Source organism: Sciurus carolinensis, unplaced genomic scaffold, assembly GCF_902686445.1.
Source record: "Sciurus carolinensis unplaced genomic scaffold, mSciCar1.2, whole genome shotgun sequence".
Lineage (NCBI taxonomy): Eukaryota > Metazoa > Chordata > Mammalia > Rodentia > Sciuridae > Sciurus > Sciurus carolinensis.
In genome coordinates this window covers 966,028-992,066 of record NW_025920127.1, presented here as the reverse complement: position 1 = coordinate 992,066, position 26,039 = coordinate 966,028, and positions in this window count along the sequence as shown.

The window sequence follows — 26,039 nt, the reverse complement described above, 5'->3', positions numbered from 1 at the left end:
TCGCATCCCATGCCCCAGGAGTGATGGAAAGAAGTCAGTCAGAGGAAAAGACAGATCGAGCGCCTCCGTGCAGCCCCATTTCCCTCCAAATCTCTGGATTTCCATATATTTGAAAACCTAATATAAACAACAGAGGGGACATTTGCATTTCAGTCAGGAAGGAATGAAAAACTGAGGCAGGGGTAATGTATTTCCGCATGCAGAAGAGGGATGACCGCGGCAATCCAGCCGCTGACCACAGGCCCGATAAGCCAGTGGCAACTCATTTCCTGGCAGAATATAGGGCTCATCTGCCAGAGCGGTTCACAGGCCCGAGAAGGGTGCCTCTGCTGGCTCTGCGGCCTCCCTTTCTGGGTTTTATCAAGACCCTTTATGCAGATTTAATATGATATCAATGATCCACACCAAGACAAATAGATTATTAGGTACCTTTCAGTTTTCTGAGGGTTCTCGTGATTACATATGTTTTGTTTGTGTTTTTTGCAGACGCATTAAAAGGAGATGTGTAAAAAAATAAGCAACCCAAATGGATGGTGATTTATGGTCAGTTGTGAAATGATGATAAAACAAAATTTTTGAAGTTAATTTCTAGATTGTGAGGAGTAGGGGGGCTATAGGATTGGTGAGCTTGGGGGAATCTTGGTTCTGGTAAAAGCTGGATTTGGTGGAAAAGTCTGGCCTAGATATGCTTCTAGGTCTAAGGCTTTTTAAGGAAGCCATATAGAGCCAGGGATAATGATAACGGTGTTGCTTTTGATTTTGTAAATGGAGAATGGAGTGCCCAGAGAGGTTAAGTTTCCTAAGGTCACATAGCAAGCAAGTGACAGATTCAGGATTAGAAGTCTCTCAGTGGCTGGGGGTTGTCACAAAGCTGTTTAAGAATCTGCCATAGGTTTTATGACCTCCTCTGTGGCATCCAAGTGGCAGGAACAACTGCAAAACGGGAAAGCCTGTAATTGGGTAGCTTTCCCCATGGGCACTGCATTAGCCATGCCAGGGTGGAGCAGAATTGGCATGTGTCCAACACCAGGGCTGGCTGGGAATTCACTCAGAGGGAACCAGAGGCCTGAAAGCTGGCAGTACCACTCAGCTGGTGGCCCAGACAGGCGTGGATGGACACAGGACACCTGGTCAGCAGAGTCAGAGTGTTCATATTGAGCTCTGTTACACTATTTCTGCCCAGTTTTCTGATAGATTCTCACGAATTCTGCCCTCCAAGTCCAATGTTCATTCCATGCCCAGGGACCTTAATTTCGGAACCAAGGATTGCAGGGAAGAAATGTAGCCTAATGGACAGAGCATAGGCCATGGAGTTGAGTAGCCTGGGTTCAAATCCAGCCTCCCCACATAGACGGTTGACCTGTTTAACCTGGACCCTCATTTCCCACCTGTGTAAAGGGGAAGCCCACCTCCCCTGCAGGAGGGTGGTGAGCAGCAGAGGGCCTGGTACCCAGGAGGAGTTAATCTCAGCCCCCGTCTTCATCCCTGCAGAGGTCCTTGTTCCCTGCTATAGCTCCACCTGACTCGCTGCAGGTAAGTCTGCCTCCGTTTCCCCACATGGACCAAAGGTTACTTAAAATGGATGATCTGAAACTCTCTGGGTCTACTCTGGATTCGGGGTGGGGCAGGGAGTTCCAACTCTGGTGACTCCACACTCACAAGCGATCTGAGGGATGACATCTAATAGGGGTCCTTTCCAATTATTAACTCTATGGATCAAAAGCTCTTTTTCCAAAAGCCCATTTCCCTTGAAAAATTGGAAATGACCCAAATGAGAATTGTAGGGTGTTGGCTGTATCTGCGGTGAGACAGCAGACCTGCAGTTAGTTGTGCACATGCTACACACCCAGCCCAGGATGCCCTTGGTATCTCATTCAACCCCCAAATCACCCTGGTAAGCTGCTATTATTTCCTCTGGTTTGGCCACAGGGCGGCAAGAAGAGTGAGATGAAGCAGGAAGCCCAGGTCTGGACCGCTGGAGATGGCAAGGCTCAGGACCCACCTGATGTCTGACAGCAAATGTGTGGCTTTTCAATGCGCCCATCACCAAAAATAAAAATGATAATAACAAAACCAAAGCAAATGCATTCAGGAAAACTGTCTGACAGCAACACGACCTCCCAGCCCTGAACTTTCTCCAACAGCTGCATCCCAAGTGGGACGAACAAGGGGCACAGGGCCCGTGCAAGGCCTCCGTCTGTGGAAAGCTCTGTGCCAGTCACCAGCACCTCCCCTCATGCCCTGATGCCAGGCACTGCAGCCTGGAGACCCTCTGCGCTCACTAGACTTGGGGACCAGAGTGGCTTCCCTGCGAAGCTCATCCTGGGGTTGCTCCTTGCCGTGTTTCCTAGAGACCCAGGAGCTGCTGAGACCTGCCTTGGATATTTGGCACAGAAGAAGGAGCCCTCGGGGAGTTGGCCAGTGGCCTTGGCCTTCCCAGCCACCCTCCTGGCCCCTGCCTGCCATCAGCTGGGGACTGCTGGGTGGTGCTTCTAGCCATATGGACTCCTGGATAGAAGGCCAGGCATCTTGCTATGGAGGCTGAGAAGGGTGCGTGTGGTTTTAGATCCCACTGGGCTGGTGCTTCCTGGGTGGTCCTGAACCAGCCCCTCCTGTGCCAAGCCTCATCTGCTCACCTGTAAAGTGGGGATGCTCGGTGGCCCACAGGGTGCCATGCCATGTTCACTCAGGGCAGCCTTTGCAGTCCCACACACAGCAGCTGCTCCGTGCATGGCAGTCCTGCCTTCTCCTCTCCTTCTCCTGTCCTTTGGGAGAGAGGGGTGATGGTGCCTCAGCACAGGCTCCCACCTGACCAGGAATCCCTGCCCAAGCATCGGTGGCACGCTGGTTGAATCCCCTTGGTAATGAATGGATGCTGACCTCTCAGGAGGACCTCTGGACAGAAGCGCTGGGCACCCCAGCTCCTGTGCAACTGACGGGGGCCCAGCACATGATTCTCACTCCTGCCTCAGACGTAAGCATTTACCCATCACTGGCTAGGGTCTGGCAGGATCAGGGTCAGAGGACCAGTGTTTGATCCATCCTGGGGACATCGTAGGCCTCTGCCTGAAGCAGTCTGGTAGGTCAAGGATGCGTGAGGTGAATCAGTCAGCTTTGTGCTACTATAATGAAATACCTCAGTCAAGCTGCTTATGAAGAAAAGAGGTTTGTCAGTGTGGGGTGTGGTGGCACACCTCTGTCATTCCAGTGGCTTGGGAGATTGAGGCAGAAGGATTGCAAGTTCAAAGTCAGCCTCAGTAATTAAGCAAGGCCCTAAGCAACTCACAAGACCCTGTCTCAAAATAAAAAAAAATAATAATTAAAAGGACAGGGGATGTGGCTCAGTGGTTAAGAACCCCTGGGTTTAATCCTGGGTACGTAAAAAGAAAGAGAAAAAAAAAGGATGATGTTTTAACTCACAGATTTGGAGACTCATCCTCCAAGATCAGAAGGTGCCCTTGGCTGAGCGTCTGGAAGGCCCACAGTGGAGGTTCATATTCCAAGGGGGTGTGAGCAGAAGCAGGGGTCACATCTCACACCAGGAAGCAGAGAGCAGGAGAGCCAAGCCTGACCCTTTGGAAACAGCCCTCTTGATAACCACCCAGGGGGTTGATGGGAAAGGCCTTTGCCCTGCCCCTCCAGGTGACCCGAGGACCTCCCTGAGGCCCCTGCGAAAGGTCCCATGCACCTTCCAACAGCACCACCCTGGGGATGAGGCTCCCCCACATGGACCCTGTGGACACCCACACCACAGCCAAACCTTAACCGAGGGGCCCAGGCCTGACTGAAGGGCACAGGTTGTGACCCTGGCCACATGAGCAGGCAACTACCCTGCGGTCACCTTGTCCTGCCCAGGGGAACAGCCTGGCACCCACGGCCACCCACGTGGCCGACCTGGAGGCACTGCCTGCTGTCCCCTCTGCACCCAGGCTGAGCCCGGCTGCTCACGGAGACCTCTGCAGGTGAGAGCACCGCCCGCTACCGCCAAGCACCATCTCCATCCGTTGTCCCTGCAGCTGTCCGGAACTCACGACCGTGTCCATCGGGACCCGTGGCCTGTGCGTCCTAGAAGCACCGACCTGACGATGTGACGTCCATCGGCCTTCACTCTTGGAAGAACAAGAAGTGCACACTGTGGAAAAGGTGCGGAAAGAAGTCGCCATCCAGGTGACAAGCAGGTGCTGCTGTCTCGCTTGCGTCCGCGACACGCAGAGCAGGTGGAGGAACAGGGAGGGCGTTTCTACCTCCCGGAGCAAACGACCCTGGGCGTTGGTGACATCAGCCTCCAGGATCGTTTCCCCATAAAACTGAGACATAAACACACATTTGAACAGGGGCATCTTTAACGGAGCATCTGGCCTCCCCGCAACCAGCGGCCTGCTTCACTTCCCCCGCAGCCTTTCCTTCCTCCTGCCTAAACCCTGCTGTGAGTGACTGGTCAACTGGATGCAAGTCCTACAGCCTCTGCACAAACCGCTGCCAGGGGCGGAGGATGTCGCCCGGGCTGGCATTTCTGTTCTTGGAAAGATTGATAAGTACAAGGGAGGTTGTGGGTGTGAATGGAGGAGGTGAGCCCAACTCAGTGTTGGTCACCCGCCAGGATGCAGCCTCACCCACGCAGGATCCGCTGGCCTTCACTCCTAAAGGCTGAGCCTCTCCACCCAGGTGGGAGGTATCATGGTTTTTGGGATATTCCAGTTTAAATGGTGTTTTTTTTTCTTATTTTTTGGCACTGGGATTGAACCCAAGGGGCTGCTTAACCACTAAGCCACATGTCCAACCCTTTTAATTTTTTATTTCGAGGCAAAATCTCACTAAGTTGATTATGGCCTCACCAAGTTGCTGGCCTCAGACTTGCGATCCTCCCGCCTTAGCCTCCCAAGCCACTGGGATGACAGGCATGAGCTGCTGCACCCAGCTTAATGTGGATTACTGAAGAAGAGACACAAATACTCCTCTGCAGGGGTGGAACAAACCGCAAGTACAAAGGTTGCCTGGGTTGTCTGCTCTGTGACCCCGGGTCCAGCTCGAGACCTGAGAAGCAGAACTCAAGAGAATCAAAGCTGGGAGGGAACTCCGAGGGCCACTGGACCCACCTGCCACTGAGACCCAGAGAGGCTCACGGTGCAGGAACCAAGAGAGATTGCCCCGCACTGCCCCTACCCCCACACCCTTTCCCAGGCCTGACAGGGCAGAGCCCTTCTCCCTGGGGGAGGAATGTGTCATTTTCTCCTTTGATTTTTTAGTTGGCTCTTTTTAGTTATATGTAACATCAGGATTCATTTTGATATAGTTATAAAAGTGTGGAAGATGGTTTGCTCTACTTCAGTTGCTCCTCGCCACATGCCTCTCGTTCTTCTATTCCACTGATCCTCCTGCTATTAATATAAAGTTATTTTTCTGACTATTGTCTTATGGATATACGTGATGCTGAGATTCACTGTGGTATGGTCATGTATGTCCACAGGAATGTCACATGCATTCCACTGCTCTTCCCTTATTCTGTCCCCTCTAGCCCCTTCATCTAGCCCACTGACCCTTGATGGAATTTCCTCCCACTTTTTCTTCTCTCTACCCCTACCTCTTAGTTTGGATTAGCTTCTGCATATCAGAGAAAAAACTTGACCTTTGGTTTTTTGGGGGGACTGGTTTGTTTCAATTAGCATGATAGTCTCCACTTCTATCCACTTACTGATAAATGCCATAAAAGTCATTCTTCTTTATGACTGAGTAATATTCCATGGTGTATATGTACTATATTTTCTTTGTTCATTTGTCTATTGAAGGATGTTCATATTGGTTCCACAGCTAAGCTATTGGGAATTGAGCTGCTATGAACATTGATGTGACTGCATCACTGTAGTATGCTGATTTTATGTCCTTTGGGTATAGAGTGAGGAGTGGGATAGTTGGGTCAAATGGTTGTTCCATTCCTAGTTTTTAGGGGAATCTCCACACTGCTGTCCCCAGTGGTTGAACTAATTTGCAGTCCCAACCACACTGAATGAGGGTACAATTCCCCCCACATCCTCGCCAACACTTACTATTATTTGTATTCTTGAAAGTTGCCATTCTGATGGGCGAGATGGAATCTTGGTGCAGTTGATTTGCATTTCCCTGATGCAAGAGATACTGAACATTTTCTCACATATCTACCGGCTGTTTGTATGTCTTCCAAATGGGATGAATTAAATGGAACTCAAAGTTGTATAATCTGCTTTTAAAAGAGTACCAACATGTAACCAATGTTTTCTACTATGAAATAATCCCCTGGGACATGACTGGTGATACCCTTATAGTAACATATCATACACGTAAATTGTAGCTTTTCCAGTGTCATCTTGTGACCATCTAGACATCTCTGAAAAGATCCTGGTAGCTATTCTATGCAGAAATAAACGTCCAGAAGTTTATTTGGAATAAACGTCCAGAAGTGAAATCAGAAGGTCAAAAAGCAGGTGCACAATGTGGAATATTATTCACCCATGAAAACGAACAAAGTATTGATCCACAAACAGCTTCAGTTCTGCTCTTCCTAGCTGTCCTCCCCTACCACATGGGTGAGCCCAGAAAATGACACAGTAAGCAAAAGAATCTAGACTTGAAAGATCACAGAATCCATTGACAGGAAATGTTCAGACTAGGTAGATCTATGGAGATGGAAGGTAGCTTCCCAGTTGCCTGGGGCTGGGGGAGAGTAACAGGAGTGCCTGCTGGGTGCACATGGGGTTTCCTTTCAGCGTGACGGAGATGCTGTGGAATTAGAGGTGAAGGCCACAGCCACGGGTGCACTAAACGGCACTGAAATGATTCAGTTGTTTGAAGTGGTTAATTTTACACTCTGTGACTCTCGGCTCTATTACCAGTGGAAGCAGGCACCACATCGTGGCCAGCTTGCTGCTGCTCTGAGTGTTCACCCACACTGCCCCTGAGTGCCCATGTGCTCAAGGCTGGCGGGGCCCTGCTGGCACTCTGCACGCCTGGTCATCTCTGCCAGCAAACGTGTGGCTGGGCGGTGGGGCTGGTCTTCCTGGTGTCGGCCTGATGCATTCCACGGGCAGGTTCACATCCTCAATTGCCCCCAAGGGTGGGTCCCACTGTTCCTCAGGCATATGTCTTCCATTGACAGGCTCCTCCCTTGTTATGTGTGTCAACTTTGTGTGGCCTGGACCAAAGTGTCGGGGAAGAACAACTCAGAGAAGGAAGGATAAATCTGGGGCTCATGGTGGCCCAGAGGTCTCAGTCATTGCTGGGCAGCCTTGTGGCTCTGGGCCTGAGTGAGGCAGAGCATCATGGTGGAAGGGCCTGGAGCAAAGCAGCTGAGATCACGGCAGGTGTGGGGTGGAGAGGGAGGGAGGGAGGCAGGAGAGGGAGGGAGAGAGAGAGGGAGGGAGGGAAAGAGAGAAAGAGAGAGGGAGGGATGCTGGAGAGGCTAGACCCCCCCATGGTGTTCCCCTAGCCACCTACTCCCTGAGGCTAAGTCTCACCTCTCAGCAGTCCATTTAGTCACGAATGATGGATTAATCCACTGACAAGGCCATACCTCTCATAATCACCTCAGAGTCCCATCTCTGAACTTTACTGCCCTGGGGATCATGCCTCCGACACATGAGTTCTTGGGAGAACTTTCTGATCCAAACCATAACATCACATACATCTTTATCACCCACTAAGCATTTTCCTTCCCATTTTAATATCATTCTAACTTTATACTCATTGTTCACCTACCAATCAGGGACAGCCTCATCCTGTACCATGCCTGCCTTCCTGCCCCTGAGAAAGCCCAGGTCCACCATCCTTGGCCAGAGCCCTACTCACCAAGTGCTCCCTGCCTAACTAATCCAAGCTCAGCATGTCCTTTCTCATTTCAGTTTTGGTTAAGACCTGGGCACACATCACAGTCACAGGCAATGAGATAGAAGGAAATTTGCTGGAGTCCTCTGTAAGATGCTTGGCACTTGCAAAGCGATATTCATAAAGCCTTGTCCCTGTACTTCTCTCCACGTGGCTGGATCTGGCAGTGATGCTGGAACCTCTGCAGCCATCTTGTGTCCATGAGGATAGTCATTCCAGGAACAAAGCCAACATGTAGAAAAGGACACAGATTGTATCAGTGTACCCTCCATTTGAACTTTCCCTGAGGTAAGATAACAGACCTATTGAGCCCATTAGGCAGCTGAATGAAGATGCCTGTTACTGCATCTCAGAGTATCCTAAAGCTCGAACTTCATTCAGGCAAGTTATTTCATTTTTCATTTTTTTTAAATATACAAACCAACTGCCCCAATAAGCACTTTTAAACATAAAACCTGATCATTTGACACATATCCTCAGATATTTCCTGGAAGAGGAATTACAGGATGAAATGATAGGAATTTTTAAAGTTACTTGATTCATGTTTTCATTTCCTGTCTAATTGGAGGATGTGTGGGTTTCCTGTCTCTAAATAGAAAATAGGGGGACAGGAATTAGACCCCAGGCCTTCCGATGTCACATCCAAGGTTAGATGTTAAAAGAGGGCTGGAAATTCCTTGCAGTCTGAAATCTTAGCTTTTGAATCCCGTTTGCCAGGTGGATCATCCTCTCCTGGAAAACCTGGCCTCCTCCCTTTGCATTTCTGTGCCTTACACTTCATTATGTGGGATGTTACCAGGTCAGGCGTGGGAAGGACATTAACGGTCTTGATTTGGGTGAGGTGGGTCCAGACCCCCACTCATAACCTGACGAAAGTTCTGGATCATCTCCTAGAAAACTATGCCCGCTTGTGCTGGTCTGTCGGGTCTCCCAGAATGAAGCAGCACACAACAAGAGAAATGGGTTCTCTCACAGTCCTGGAAGCTGGAGGTCTGAATCCAAGGCGGGACCTGCAGGCTCCTTCTGAGGCCAGGGAGAGGGCTGTTCCAGGCCTCCCTCCTGCCTCTGGGACTCGGGTGTTCCTTGCTGGTGGTCACCTCCTCCCTGTGTCTTCAGACCCCTTCCCTCCACGCATCCTGGGTCCAAAGTCCTCTTTTCAGAAGGAGTTGGTCATGCTGGAGGAAGTTCCTAGGACCTCACCTTAGCTCGCTCATCTGCAGAGTCCCCAGTTTCCAAATAGGGTCCATTCCCAGGTCCTGGGGTTGGAAGGTCACTATTCCAACCAAAACAACATTCGAAACACACGAGAAGGTACGTGGAATGGCCAGGTCAGGGACCCTTGAAGCCTTGTCTAGAGACCGGCCCATCTGCTCCTCGCTGCCAGCTGCATGCCTGTGGGAGGCAGGAGGGCAGCCCATCCGAGTGACCGAGGCGCCAGCCACTGGGAGGTCTGGGCCAGCTGGCAGGCTGGAAAGACTGGCCAGCATAACCATCTGCCCATTGGTGCCAGATGAACACACAGGGGAAGTGTGCCGGGGACCGGGTGTGCCAGCCAACTGGAGTTCCAAGGCTTCAGAGCCCTGATCCCCTCTCACGCTCTCCTCGAGTGTGGTGGCACAGAGGCGGTGCTAACAAAGGGAGGCCCGGAGCAGGGCGTGAATGGATGGGAAGGCAGAGCTGGAGCCAGAGCGTGCAGAGGCCAGGAGTACACACTGGGAGCAGGGCTCAGGGGCGGGTTGCCAGGGCTGAGTCCCTGCTCTGATCCACATCAGCAGCATCACCTCCTGTAGCCTCAGTTTTCTCATCTGTAAAATGGAAAGTAAGGCCTGATCTGATGTCATCATTTTCTTTTTTTTTTTTTTTTGTAAACAAATGGGATACATGTTGTTTCTCTGTCTGTACATGGCGTAAAGGCATACCATTTGTGTAATCATAAATTTACATAGGGTAATGTTGTTTGATTCATTCTGCCATTTTTTCCCTTCCCCCCCTCCCCTCCCACCCTTCCCCTCCATCTATACAGTCCTTCCTTCCTCCATTCCTGCCCCCCTCCCTAAACCCAACTCCAACCCCAACACTAACCCTTCCCACCCCCCATTATGTGTCATCATCCACTTATTAGCGATATCATTCGTCCTTTGGTTTTTTGAGATTGGCTTATCTCACTTAGCATGATATTCTCCAGTTTCCTCCATTTGCCTGCAAATGCCATAATTTTATCGTTCTTTAAGGCTGAGTAATATTCCATTGTATATATATACCACATTTTCTTTATCCATTCATCAATTGAAGGACATCTAGGTTGGTTCCACAATCTGGCTATTGTGAACTGAGCAGCTATGAACATTGATGTGGCTGTATCTCTGTAATATGCTGATTTTAAGTCCTTTGGGTATAGGCCAAGGAGTGGGATAGCTGGGTCAAATGGTGTTTCCATTCCAAGTTTTCTAAGGAATCTCCACACTGCTTTCCAGAGTGGCTGCACTAATTTGCAGCCCCACCAGCAATGTAAGAGTGTACCTTTCTCCCCACATCCTCGCCAACACCTGTTGTTGCTTGTATTCTTGATAATTGCCATTCTAATTGGGGTGAGATGGAATCTTAGGGTGGTTTTGATTTGCATTTCTCTTATTACTAGAGATGTTGAACATTTTTCCATATGTTTCTTGATTGCTTGTATATCTTCTTCTGTGAAGTGTCTATTCATTTCCTTAGCCCATTTGTCAGTTGGATTATTTACATTCTTGGTGTAGAGTTTTTTGAGTTCTTTATAGATTCTGGAGATTAGCGCTCTATCTGAAGTATGATTGGCAAAGATTTTCTCCCACTCTGTAGGCTCTTTCTTTGCATTGCTGATAGTTTCCTTTGCTGAGAGAAAGCTTTTTAGTTTGAATCTATCCCAGTTATTAATTCTTGCTTTTATTTCTTGTGCTATTGGAGTCCTGTTGAGGAAGTCTGGTCCTAAGCCAACATGTTGAAGCTCTGGACCTACTTTTTCTTCTATAAGATGCAAGGTTTCTGTCTGATTCCGAGATCCTTAATCCATTTTGAGTTTAGTTTCGTGCATGGTGAGAGATATGGGTTTAGTTTCATTCTGTTGCATATGGATTTCCAATTCTCCCAGCACCATTTGTTGAAGAGGCTATCTTTTCTCCATTGCATATTTTTGGCCCCTTTGTCTAGTATGAGAAAATTGTATTTATTTGGGTTTGTGTCCGTGTCCTCTATTCTGTACCATTGATCCACCTTTCTATTTTGGTACCAATACCATGCCGTTTTTGTTACTGTTGCTTTGTAGTAGAGTTGAAGATCTGGTATTGTGATACCCCCTGCTTCACTCTTTCTGCCAAGGATTGCTTTAGGTATTCTGGGTTTTTTATTCTTCCAGATGAATTTCATAATTGCTTGCTCTATTTCTGTAAGATACATCATTGGGATTTTAATTGGAATTGCATTGAATCTGTATAGCACTTTTGGTAGTATGGCCATTTTGACAATATTAATTCTTCCTATCGAAGAACATGGGAGATCTTTCCATCTTCTAAGGTTTTCTTGAATTTCTTTCTTTAGTGTTCTGTAGTTCTCATTGTAGAGGTCTTTCACCTCTTTTGTGAGATTGATTCCCAAATACTTTATTTTTTTCGAAGCTATTGTGAATGGGGTAGTTTTCCTAATTTCTCTTTCTGAAGATTCATCGCTTATATATAAAAATGCCTTAGATTTATGTGCATTGATCTTATATCCCGCTACTTTACTGAATTCACTTATGAGATCTAAAAGTTTTCTGGTGGAATTACCTGGTTCCTCTAAGTATACCATCATATCATCAGCAAATAGGGATAGTTTGAGTTCTTCTTTTCCTATTCGTATCCCTTTAATTTCTTTGGTCTGTCTAATTGCTCTGGCTAGAGTTTCAAGGACGATATTGAATAGAAGTGGTGAAAGAGGGCATCCCTGCCTTGTTCCAGTTTTTAGAGGGAATGCTTTCAGTTTTTCACCATTTAGAATAATATTAGCCATGGGTTTAGCATAGATGGCCTTTACAATGTTAAGGAATGTTCCCACTATCCCTATTTTTTCTAGTGTTTTGAGCATGAAGGGGTGCTGTATTTTATCAAATGCTTTTTCTGCATCTATCGAAATAATCATGTGTTTCTTGATTTTAAGTCTATTGATATGGTGAATGACATTTATTGATTTCCGAATGTTGAACCAACCTTGCATCCCTGGGATGAAACCCACTTGATCATGGTGCACTATCTTTGTAATATGTTTTTGTATGCGATTTGCTAAAATTTTGTTGAGAATTTTTGCATCGATATTCATTAAGGATATTGGTCTGAAATTTTCTTTCCTTGATGTGTCTCTGTCTGGTTAGGAATCAGGGTAATATTGGCTTCATAGAATGAGTTTGGGAGAGTTCCCTCCTCTTCTATTTTCTGGAATATTTTGAGAAATATTGGAATGAGTTCTTCTTTAAAAGTTTTGTAGAACTCGGCTGAGAACCCATCTGGTCCTGGACTTTTCTTTGTTGGAAGGCTTTTGATGACTTCTTCTATTTCATTACTTGAAATTGGTCTGTTTAAATTGTGTATGTCCTCCTCGTTCAGTTTAGGCAATTCATATGTCTCTAGAAACCTGTTGATGTCTTCGAAATTTTCTATTTTGTTGGAGTATAGATTTTCAAAATAGCTTCTAATTATGTTTTGTATTTCAGTCGTGTCTGTTGTGATATTTCCTTGTTCATTCCGAATTTTAGTGATTTGGGTTTTCTCTCGTCTTCTCTTTGTTAGTGTGGCTAAAGGTTTATCAATTTTGTTTATTTTTTCGAAGAACCAACTATTTATTTTGTCAATTTTTTGTATTGTTTCTTTCATTTCAATTTCGTTGATTTCAGCTCTCAGTTTAACTATTTCCTGTATTCTACTACTTTTGGTGTTGGTCTGTTCTTCTTTTTCTAGGGCTTTGAGCTGTAGTGTTAGGTCATTTATTTTTTGAGTTTTACTTCTTTTATTAATGCACTCCATGAAATAAATCTTCTTCTAAGTACCGCTTTCATAGTGTCCCAGAGATTTTGATATGATGTTTCTTTGTTCTCGTTTACCTCTAAGAATTTTTTAATTTCCTTCCTAATATCTTCTGTTATCCATTCATCATATAGTAGCATATTGTTTAATCTCCAGGTGTTGGAGTAGTTTCTATTTTTTACTCTTTCATTAATTTGTAACTTCAATCCATTATGATCTGATAGAATACAAGGTAGTGTCTCTATCTTCTTGTATTTGCTGACATTAGCTTTGTGGCATAATATATGGTCTATTTTAGAGAAGGATCCATGTGCTGCTGAGAAGAAAGTGTATTCGCTCTTGGTTGGATGGTATATTCTATAAATATCTGTTAAGTCTAAATTATTGATTGTGTTATTGAGATCTATGGTTTCTTTGTTCAATTTTTGTTTGGAAGATCTGTCCAGTGGTGAAAGAGGCGTGTTAAAATCACCTAGTATTATTGTGTTATGGTCTATTTGGTTTCTAAAATTGAGAAGGATTTGTTTCACATACATGGATGAGCCACTGTTTGGGGCATAGATGTTTATGATTGTTATATCTTGCTGATTTATGCTTCCCTTAAGCAGTATGAAATGTCCTTCTTTATCCCTTCTAACTAACATTGGCTTGAAGTCCACATTATCTGAAATGAGGATGGATACTCCAGCCTTTTTGCTGAGCCCATGTGCATGGTATGTTTTTCCCCATCCTTTCAACTTTAGTCTATGGGTATCTCTTTCTATGAGGTGAGTCTCTTGCAGGCAATATATTGTTGGATCTTTCTTTTTAATCCAATCTGCCAGTCTATGTCTTTTGATTGATGAATTCAGGCCATTAACATTCAGGGTTATTATTGAGATATGATTTGTATTCCCAGTCATTTGGTTCATATTTAAAATTTTTGACACATCTTGGTTCCTCCTTTATTTGACAGTTCCTTTAGGATAATTCCTCCCTTTGCTGATTTGCTTCTTTGTTTTTTATCTCTTCCTCATGAAATATTTTGCTGAGAATGTTCTGTAATGCTGGCTTTCTTTTTGTAAATTCTTTTAGCTTTTGTTTATCATGGAATGATCTTATTTCATCGTCAAATTTGAAGGTAAGTTGTGCTGGGTATAAGATTCTTGGTTGGCATCCATTTTCTTTCAGAGCTTGAAAAATGTTGTTCCAGGCCCTTCTAGCTTTTAGGGTCTGGATTGAAAAATCTGCTGATATCCGTATTGGCTTCCCCCTGAATGTAATTTGGTTCTTTTCTCTCACAGCCTTTAAAATTCTGTCTTTATTTTGTATGTTAGGTATTTTCATTATAATGTGCCTTGGTGTGGGTCTGTTGTAATTTTGTGTATTTGGAGTCCTATAAGCCTCTTGGACTTGATCTTCCATTTCATTCTTCAGATTTGGGAAATTTTCTGATATTATTTCTTCAAATAGATTGTTCATTCCTTTGGTTTGTTTCTCTAATACTTCCTCAATCCCAATAATTCTCAAATTTGGCCTTTTCATGATATCCCATAGTTCTTGGAGATTCTGTTCATGATTTCTCACCATCTTCTCTGTTTGTTCAACTTTGTTTTCGAGGTTAAATATTTTGTCTTCAATATCTGAAGTTCTGTCTTCCAGCTGTTCTATCCTATTGGTTATGCTTTCTATGGAGTTCTTAATTTGGTTTATTGTTTCCTTCATTTCAAGGATTTCTGTTTGGTTTTTTTTCAATATCTCTAACTCTTTATTGAAATGATCTTTTGCTTCCTGAATTTGCTCTGTTAACTGTCGATTGGTGCGATCGTTCAATGCCTGCATTTGCTCTTTCATCTCATCGTTTGCTTCCCTAATCATTTTAATTATGTACATTCTGAACTCCCTTTCTGTCATTTCTTCTGCCATGCTGTCGTTGGATTTTATTGATGTAACATCTAGATTTGTTTGGGGAATTTTCTTCCCTGGTTTTCTCATATTGTTCAGGGATCAGTGGGTCATTAAGATGTTGCAGATTTCCTCTATCAACTTATAATGTCCCTGAAGATTGCTAGTATATCCCCTCTTATCCTTCAGTAGCCTGAAGTCTTGGAGGAGGTTGATAATGCAGAGCTCCACGAAGAAGCTGCCTCTCTAGGTGTGGTAACCCTCAGGTGGCGTATATTCCCTGCTAGTGGGCAGAGGTGCCTCCACTTGTTGACCAATGGTCATCCAATGGGGAACTAGACTGTGGGCTGAGGCAAGGCCTGTTTGTGCCTATGTCTCTGGCTTTACCGTCCCTGTGGGAAAACCTCCCCCAGCCGGGAAGAGTCACTCGGTGGGGACGTCTCACTGGTCAGTTGCCCTCCTAGAGGTTCCCCTCAATCTACAACTACCACCTGGGCTGGGCCGTCTTCCTCTGCAACGATCCCAGGGGCCCGGACCTACGTCCTGGGCCTGGGAGCCTCACCCTTCGCAGGCAAGTCTCCTTAGGCTGCCTCTCCCAGAGAATCTGCCCGCCGCCCTGGAAACTTCGCTCCGCCCCTAGGCGTGTCTCTGTGCAGCTCTTCCAGCAAGAAGCCACCTAGCTCCTGGGACCCTGCTCTGCACCAATCACCTGGCTATGCAGCCCCTCCCCTGAGCCACCACCTGGAGCCCCGTACAATAGCTCCGAGACCCAGAGACCCGCCACACACCTCCTCCTCCGGACAGCCGCCCGGTTTCCGACGCAGTCACTAGGAGTCCAAACAACTCACTTCAGGCCTCCTCCTCCCGCCAACCACCCGTAGCCCTAGGCAGTCACTCCAAGTCCAAGTGACCCACCCTGTTCCTCCTCCTCCTCCTTGGGGTAGCCCCCGGGTGTTCAGGAGCGGTGACTCCGAGACCAGGTGACTCACCACGCTCCTCCTCCAGGCAGGCCACCAGTGTTCAGGAGCGGTCGCTTTTAGTCCAATCAACTCACCACTCGCCTCCTCCTCTGGCAACCGCCTGTGGTTCTGATGCAGTCACTCCCAGGCTAAGCGTCCCACCGCTCTCCTCCTCCAGGCAGGCCACCAGTGTTCTGGAGCAGCTGCTCCAGGTTCAAACAGCTCGTCATGCAGCTCCTCCTCCGGCAACCGCCCGCGGCTCTGATGCAGTCACTCCCAGGTCAAGCAACACGCCGCGCTCCTCCACCTCCTCCGGGCAGTCCCCCGGCACTCAGGAGCGCCCACTCTGAGTTCAAACAGCTCACCACGCAGCTCCTCCTCTGGCAACCACCCGTGGCTCTGATGCAGTCACTCCTAGACCAAGCGTCCCGCCGGGCCTCTCCTCCTCCTCCGGGCAACCCCCCGGTGTTCAGAAGCGGTTGTTCTGGGTCCAAACAGCTCGCCACGCAGCTCCTCCCCAGGCAGCCGCCCGGAGCCCCAGCGGCTGCTCGAGTCCAAGCACTATGCTGAGCCGCCTCCTCTACGATGATCCCAGTTGTCCGTGTTTACCGCTCCAGCGGGGGGAGGGGCGTCTCGCCGAGCAACTCCACTTCACAAATTCCCTGCGTTCCGGGGCTACCGCCCCATCCAGGACACCTCCCCAACAGGAGAGACTCACCCGGCAGCTTTGAGTTGGTCCCAAGTCTCTCACTATCTCCTCTTTTGAATCTTGCGTCGTGGAGCAGCGTGAAATGCAGCCGACCTCTAGTCCGCCATCTTGGCCCGCCTGATGTCATCATTTTCAAGTTGGAGGACCAAAGTCCACGGAGGGGAAGGCTTTGCTCAAGATGGCAATCACACCGACACTGGGGTGCAGGGGCTGGATTCCAGGGTTCCAACACCTTTCCTGGCCCCTGACCACAAAATACAGGGGATGGAGAGGGAGGTCCTGTGACAAACCACCAGAGGCTTCAAACTCTCCGTCACCTAGGAACGCACAGGGGACAGGGGTGAGGGAGCAATTGCAAATACACGCATGCGCAGGCACACCCCGCCCGTGTGTGTGTGTGTGTGTGTGTGTGTGTGTGTGTGTGTTTCCGTCCATGTGATATCTCTCCTTGTGGGGAAAATGCCTGGTGTCCCCACATAGATCAAGAGCTCAAGGGCAGAGACCCTGTTTTGCTCAAGAGCCCCTCTGCCATCCCCACCTGCCTGTCAGGAACCTCAGGTGCCATATGCAGACAGCTCTGGCATCTCCAGTCCTGTGCTCAGAGTGACATCTGGAAGGAAGCTGGGTCTTCAGACCTGCATGAATGAATGAGTGAAGCCTTCCTCCCACCTCCTATGGCTGCTGTCATTGAGTGGACCACGGCCCACGCAGCGACCAATCAGAGGAAGAGTCTCAGGGTTCAAAATCCTTCACCCTCACCAACATCCCCCACCACTAGGCCCACTAGGCTCTGAGTTCACATGCAACACTTCCGAGGGGGACAGCTGATCTTTTAGTCTTCAGCAAATGAAGAGGAGAAGGGACCACCACTTTAATAAACGCAGATAACAGTGCTTCTGATGGAGGAGGAAGAGACAGGATTGTGGAAAGAGCCTCTTGATGTAAAACTCCCACGGTCCAGGCCCATTTTGCCAAGGGGAGGACACCCCCCAACGCATCCTGCAAAAATCTTCATCTCCTTTTGGAAAATGAGTGATGCTCCTGGTGATAGATCTGAGATTTAGTTTAAGGGCTACTGTTCAAATGATCACAGAACAGAGTGCATTTTGCAGAGATTTCTTTCCAAAACATAATTTTTTTTCCGATGGTAATTAAAGAGTGGTGATCTTCTGTCAACCAGAAAACTTGATTTCTCTAAGGATTAGGTCAGGGAAAGTTACGTTGTGCTAGGATCCATGGCTCTTTGTAAGGAACAGAGCTGACGATTAGAGAATTTAAGGAAAGCAAAGGGAAGGGTGGGGGGAGGTCAATCCAGGTTGCTTTTCACTCCAGACATGAATGTGAGCACTTGCTGGCTACCTAGGTCCAGGTTTGGACAGTTTCAAAAGTACTTCACACCATGATCTGTCACTTCGTTACTGGACTTACCTAACAAAGAGGAAACACATGAGTATTCGCATGTGCAAATGCAGATATGCATATGTAAATATTTGCAGAAAGGTTGCTAGCCAGCTTGATGGCCACGCCTGTCATCCCAGTGGATCAGGAGGCTCAAGCAGGAGGACCTCAAGCTCAAAACCAACCTCAGCCAAAGCGAGGCACTAAGCAACTCAGTGAGACCCTGTCTTTAAAATACAAAATAGGGCTGGAGAGGTGGCTCTGTTGTGGCTGAGTGCCCCTGAGTTCAATCCCTAGTACCAAAAAAAAAAAAAAAAAGTTTCAGCAAGCTCCAAATGCACATGGAGCCAAGAGCCAAGAAAATCGCCTCAGCTAGGACCGGGAAACCAGGGTCCCAGACTCACCTCTGCCCCTTGCTTGGCATCTGCTGTCTTTCCTGCTCTCTCCCAGGCTCTGCCTCTGCTGACTGAAGCGTTTGGACTTGGAAGGTCCTGGAGGGAACCTAAGAGTCAGCATCCCAGATCCAGACCCACACTTTACAGAATCTGCCACTCAAAGCAACACAGTGGATATACCTCGACTCTGTCTCCCCATCCATGGACTGGAAAGGGCACTACTCATGGGACAGCTGCTGCTTGTGAGCTGTTGGCATGTCCAGGCAGAGATCAATGCAGGCTCAAAGGCCTGTGGCATTGGATGTGGTGCTCTGTGGTCACCAACTGCTTCTGCTGATGACTGATCAATGCAGCTTTACTCACAAGAGGACCAGAGTGACCTCCTGATTTCCTTGGGGTCACAGAGCTATCTGATGGAAACCAAACAAACAAACAAACCAAAAACTGAAATCAGCCAGGACCACAGGGAGGTAAGTGGCACAAAATTTATGGGACACCAAAAAAAAAAAAAAAAGCCACAGTGGTCAAGATAAATCACACTTTAATGGGTTATGATTTCAATGAAGTTTAGTGCAAATAAATCTCTGATGAACACATTACCAGAATGTTTTAAAGACAGCATTATTTAAAAAAAAAAAGGTTTTTAGTTTTGGACGGACACAATACCTTTATTTTATTTATTTTATTTATATGTGGTGCTGAGATGCAAACCCAGGGCCTCACACATGCCAGGCAAGTGCTCTACCACTGAGCCACAGCCCCAGCCCATGACAGCATTATTATTACTGATTTTTTCCTTTTGCTTCAGGTTCCCCATGACATTTGGTTTGAATTTTTTAGACTTTGTTCACCATGGATTTTTTTTGCAGAAATTTCAATTTTTAAAAATTTTGCATTAAAATATTGGACTCAGATTCTGAGGTTTTGGAGTTCTTTGAATTTTGTACCTAAATGTGTGTCCAACCTGCATATCCTAGCCCTGGCCCCACAGGTCTGCCAAGGAGGACACCTTGCTCCTTCCCCTCTGTGTCCATTCATTCATTCATTCACTCATTCATTCATTCGTTTGCTTCTTTGTTCAATCACTTGACAAATAATTTGGGAATGGTGATTCTGGAACAGGCCAAGTAGCAGAGAAGAAGATAGTCATGAGACCTTGCCCTCCAGTTCAGTGGAGAAGACAGATAAGAGTAAAATAAAAAAAAAATTACAGGAACCAATATAAGATTAGAAAAGTAGCTAATACACACAACCAAGGAGCAGTGATGGGGTTTGACTGGGAATGGCAGCCAAAGCGAGCTTCCTTGAGGAGGCAACCAGATAATTAAGCTACCAGGGGTGGATGGGGGTACTTGGCTAAGAATGTTCCAGGCAGAGGAAACAGCTCAGGCAGAGATCCTGAGGCTAGGGAGGGTACTTGGAATACAGAAGTGCCCTGAGCTGGCAGGTCAAGAGCCAGGAGGACCAGGGGGCCAAAGGAGGATGGAGACATCAGCAAGACTTGGAACCACAAGTGGGGGAAGGATGTGGTCTATGGTCCATGGGCAATTGGGAGCCACAGGAGGATTTGGAGCTAAGAAGTGGCATTATCAGTTTTGGTCTTTGCAATCATTTCCCTGGCTGCGGGGTGGAAGGTACTTTGGCATTATGGATAGAAGCTGGACTTTCCAGGGTTGGTGTTTTGTTTGTTTGTTTGTTTTTCTTTTGTATCAGAGATTGAACTTGTAATCCTCTTGCCTCAGCCTCCCAAGCCCCTGGAATTACAGATGAGTGCCACCTGGCATAGCTGAACATCCCAGGTTTCTAACCCATCTTTCTCCTTTCTTGCAGCATGACCTCAGGCATGACCTCCCGCCCCTTCCTTCCAGGTACTTCAGTTTATGCACTTGTAAAATGGGCTCCAGGCCTCTGAGCATTGCTAAGGGCATTAAAGGAGACCATGTGTGTGGGTTTCTAGAAGAGGTCCAGCTGGGCTTAAGCACTAACTGTGGCCCTCATTATTACTAAGAAGAGATTTTAGCAAAATAAACATAGTGAGAAAGCAGATCCTGCCCTCAGGTCCAGGGCCAGCTCAGCCCAGCTCCTCTGCCTCTGCCTGAAGCTCTCTGTTCCCCTCATTAGAAAGTGACTTTGCTTCCTGCCGCGTGCTCTTGGGAGGAAAGAGCATGGTGGAGGCTGCAGGGATGCTGTGAAGGTCTTAAAAGAAATTACAGCCTGCATAGAAATATTCACTCCAGTGGAGAACCTTAAACCATTCCCTGGGGCATTGAACAGTGACTGAGAGTGTATTACAGTGCACTTAAGGTGACTGCAGTCACCCAAGGTCAGAGCGAACAGAAGGGGAGCATTTAAGCATGGAAGTGCCCCTAATAGGAGCATCCTTCCTCATGCTCTGGGAGGATCAAGATAAACCAGGAAGACCCCGACCCCATGGAACAGAGAGTCTGCTGGGAAGACAGACAGATGTCATCAGCATCAGGCACAAACAGAGGTGTGAAGCTAGGTCAGGGAGACATAGGCCGCAGAGATCATACAGCAGGGCTGGCATCTGCTTGAACAGGATGCCAACTGAGGGAGTGGCATTTTCCCTTGGGTCCCCAGCATGGCCACGTGAAGGGCCACTTCACCTCTCAAAGCCTTGTCTGCAAAAAGGCAGGACAACTGTGTGTCCGTTCTGGAGGGCGTGGGCAGGTGAAATGAGAAGACATAGGGGGGTCACAGAGGAGGAGAAGCAAGCAGGTAGGGTTAGCTTGGTCCACAGGTGGCTGCAGAGCTGGCAGGCAGCACGTGTTCCTGGAGAGTTCCCCATGGGGACGTTCTGAGGGCTACTGAGAAGTTCAGAAGAAGGTAAGTGTGCGGAATTGCTCAAGGTGTTCTGCGTGTCTTTAGGAGGCAGGAATGATTTCCTTCTATCAAAATCAACCCCAGAACCCCAAACAAAGCAAACCAGAAAGAAATAGATGATAGTGTCCCAGAGAGTACAGTCAAGGGGGAAGCTTGGAGTCAGGGAGGGCTTCCTGGAGGAGGCCACTTCTGATCTCCCCCTTGATGTGGGAGCAGGATCCTGTGGGGTGAAGGAGGTGCACTGTGGGGTGGTGAGAGAAGGGACACCCATCCTAGAAGAAGGAATGTGGGCATGAGACGAGGACATGGGGGACCCTGGGGGAAGGATGGCATGGTCAGCAGCATTGCTGATGCTAGTCAAGGCCTGGTCCAAGAGTGAGACCAGGGGCAGAGGGACCAGAGAGCAGGGCTGGGAAGCAGTGAGTCAGCTGAGGGCATGATGTGTCCTGGAATTAATGGGTTGTTGGCTTGAGACGGTTACCAAGCATGGGGAAGGGGGTTGAGGGACACAGGAAAGAGGGAACCATGAGAAGCTCACTGGTCATAATACTCATGAAAACACTGCTCAGCACTTCCCCTCATGCTGGCCACCAGCCTGCAGCCAGTTGTGCGCTGCAAACTGAGGCTGTGGATCCAACATCATCGCTATTCCCAAAGACCTCTGCAGTTCTGAGTGTGCTCGACTCCTCGGCTCTCCAGGGTCTGAAGAAAGTTCTAGAGACTCCATCTGATCACTGCCCCCAGCCTGGCTGATCCCAGCCCCGAGGGTCTGTTCACCCCACTTCATTCCCTTTTTCTTGTCAATTAGGCATACGTCACATTCTCCTGGACCTCTCTGATCACTTAAGTGTTCTCTATATCCCCCTTTTCCCAACCCTGAGTGCCCCCAAGATGATGAATCCCACCAGAGTGAGAGTGATCCCTTTTGCTGAATTTTGTTTGAGGGGTGGAACCTGGGATTGAACTCAGGGACGCTCCACCTCTGCGCCACCTCCCCAGCCCTATTTTGTATTTTGTTTAGAGGCAGGTCTCTGAGTTGCTTAGTGCCTCGCTGTTGCGGAGGCTGATTTTGAGTGTGCCGTCCTCCTGCCTCAGCCTCCTCCTAAGCTGCTGGAACTAGAGGTGTGCACCACCACACCTGGCTTGAATTCTGGTTCTTGAGACTCTGGGACAGGGCAGAGCGGGTGCACAGACTGTCTTGACTGAAACCACAGACAGGCAGCTCCTTGCAAGGTGCAGGGCAAGCTGCTGGTCTTTCCTGAGCCTCAGTATGCACGTCTGTAAATTGGGATGTTTTCCCTCAGCCAATCCCACTCTTTTCTGAGTTCCTACTCCTGGGCTGGACTCAGGTTAGATGCTGAGTAGACACAGGTGGTAGGGACCTGGGGACAGCAGCAGGATGGATAGGCAAGTGCTCTACTACTGAGCTGCACCCTGGCCCTGTCTGGGTGCTTTTTGAAAGGATGAGAGAAACCAACTTCTATGTTTTCTCTGAAGCTTCAGTTCCAAGGTTTTTCCATTTGAATCCAGGGGAAATGGCCAAACAAAGCCATCAAAACCCAAGTGGCCTGAGATGTCCAGCAGGTCCAAATTGGATAGAAACTGGTGACATTTCCTGGTTACCAAGAAAGCTCTCTCTGATCCAGGGTCCTGGAACCTCATCCCTCCCTTCACCAGGAAGAAGGAGCAGCTGATTTGGGTCCTTGCTCCCCCAAATACATAGCCTGGCAGTGGTTAAAATGTGATCCCTTTTATTCCAAGTAATAGAGATGAAGTTCTCGGGTCTTCCAGGAGCATCAATCTGGAGATTTATTAACCAATTTAAAATACTATTGTCTTTCACTTCACAGCAAGATTGAGGTTTGTTGTTGGAGGAGTGTAAAGGCAGTAAAGGCAGTGACTGAGCCTCCGAGCCAGGAGGGTCGGTACCTGGGATTCAATAGATATTCATGCACATTCTCATATTTAGTGAGGGCAATAACTTAATACCAACAGTGCGATGGAATAATAGCTATTCCCTGGCTCACTTGCAGGGCTCAGAAAATGAGATTGCCACTGCTTCATTTTTCTTCTTTCCCGTGCTCCCTGCCAGGGCCGTCAGCTCTCTGAGATTCTCTCTGCATTGCCAATGAGCTGGCCTTCAGTCCTTCCCACCATCCCTCCCGACCTAGTGCCCCCTCATCGCACCCCACCATCTGCTGTATCCTTGATCTGGACTTTGCTGGACGTCACCCTGTGCCCTGTTCACTAGTCCAGGTGGAGACAGAGGGAGTGACACCCATGCAGATGGAGAGCAGCAAGCTGGCCATTTGGATGGCTGCAACGTCTGCTTGAGCTTGCATTCCTTCATTCACTCGTGAGCTCCTCCCAGGGCTTCTGCATTCACTCATTCACTTTTCATTCATTCACTCGACCTCATTCTCTCACTCAATGATTCACTCACCACCTCATCATTCGCTCACTCATTGATTTCTTCCTGCACTGATTCATTCATTCAATCATTCATTCCCTCATCAGCACATTCATTCATTCATACCCCATGGATTCATTGCCTCACTCACTGAATTCATTGACCCACACATTCATTCACTCACTCATGCACTCTTCCATTCATTCACTCAATGATTCCTCCATCCACTCACTCATTCATCACCTTATCCGTGCACTGATTCATTCATTAACTCATTCATTGGCTCATCACATCACTCAGTAATTCATTCCTTCACTCACTCACTCATTCATTCACTATTTCATTCTTTCATTCACTCATTCATCCAAGCATTCACTCATTTGCTCATTGTTCATTCATTCATTCAACTCATTCACTCACTCATCCCCTCATTCATGCTTTCACTGATTCATTAATCAACTTATTCACTCACCAACATGATCATTCATTCATTGCCTGATTTGTCCATTCACTTACTCATTCATTCCTCAACTCATTCACCCACTCATCCACTCATTCATTCATTCACTCCCTTATCCCCTCATTCATACACTCACTGATTCATTCATCAACTCATTCACTCACCAACACCTTCATTCACTATGCCTCATTCATTCATTCACTCACTCATTCACATCCACTCACTCACTCATTCCTCAACTCACTCACTCACTTATCCACTCATTCATTCACACTCTGACCTATTCATCCATCAACTCATTCATTCCTCTATCCACCCATTCACTCTCTCATTCATTCATTCCATGTTCACCCCTATCTCCCTACCATGCACCTGATGCTAAGAACAAAAAATGTGACCACTGTCATATCCCTTCGTGGAGCAGAACCTTTGAAGGAGATGCAGAATAAAGCATTTAGGGACCCCGGGACTGTCTACAAAGTGGCTTAAAGAAAAAGGGGATCTTAACAGGTAGAGACAGAGTCCAGGGCTGGCCTAAGAAAGGACACAGCTCTTAACCATCCCTCAGATCATGATTCATTGCACCACCAAGGGCTCAGCTCCATTTGGCTCTAGTGGGAGTTTCGTGGGGTGTGTTCTTGTATTCTCCCCATTTTATAGGTGACAAAAAGAGGTTCAGTCATGTAATTTGGCTTCCCAGACGTAGACAGCTTGGAAGTGGCAGAATGAGGATGTGATACCTGCAGGTTGGACTCCAGAATCTGACCTTTTGCACTGTACTGCTGGACTTTGCCCAAGTGGGCGATGGGGGCAGGAACCCCAGGGTGGGCAGCCAGGTGAAGGCAGAGAGATGTGGAAAGCCCTGATGTTTGGGGGAAAAGTAGGCAGTGATAAGTGAAGCTTTTCTTAAATAAACTCACCTTAGTCAGCCCTGAGAGTGCCACCAAGTTCCATGGGACTGACCCAGCTCTTTTGGGCCTTGTCCCATGCAGGTCAGAAGTCCTAAATTTAAGGTGCCACCTGGACCATGTTCCCTCTGGCGGCTCAATGAGTGGGTTCATGTCCTGGCTTCTTCCAGCTTCTGGAACCCCTTCATTCCTTGGCTCCTGACTTCTCCCTTTTCTTCAGAGCCAGTAGCTCATCAACTTCTAGTCTTCACCTTTCTCTGTCCCTCTTTCCTCTCTCCCTTGTGCTCTCCCTCTCTGACCCTATCTCTTTCTCTCTCTCCCCCAACCCCCTGAAACCTTCTTATAAGGACCTTATGATGACATGAGCACACCTGGAGAGTCCAGGATAACCCCCATCTCCAGATCCTTAACTGAATCATACCTACAAAGTCCCTTTTGGCATGTGAAGTCACCTTCACACGTTCTGGGGATTAGGATGTGACCATCTTTGGGGACCATTTTTCGACCTATTGCAACTGAAAAGATTGGGCCAAGACATCAAACTAGGATAATTTCACCTCTTCAACAGTCTCCTCTCCTCTACTTTTGCCTCCCTAGAGTCTGTTGTCCCCCTGCACCTACAGGGACCCTTCTGAAACACAGCTTCCATCAACTACAACTGCTTCAAACTGTTCCATGACTTCTGTTGCCTTCCAAAGAGACTCTGCCCTTCCACCCTCTCCTAGGAATTACCGCGTATGACCAGGAGCATATCCCCTGCTTCTGTATTTCCTGAATGACCTTGTACAAGTCACTCACCCTCTCTGAGCTAGATACAATGCTGCTGTTTCCTCATCTGTAAAGTGAGATGGGCTCAGAGGTTGCACTGCAGCTGAGTTCAAGGTATCATGAAGTTTTTGATATGTATCAAAGTTCTCAGGGAATCAGTGTTCACAACTCTGCATTTGGTTGGAAAAAGAGAATCCTGCGTTTCAAACCACAGTCCCAGCTTGGGAAGGAGAGGGTGTGTTGGGCCCTGGGCAAGTTTTAATGCAGTGGTGCCCGGCTCCCTGGGTCCACTGGCTGACGGAGGGGTGACAGGATGCTAAGAACGTGATGGGGAATTCAGGTGGCGGGACTGGGAAGAGCCTTATCTGGGCCAAGGGGGCAGCTGGGGGTTTGAGACAGGGCTCCTTTCCCCAGGCAGTTCCC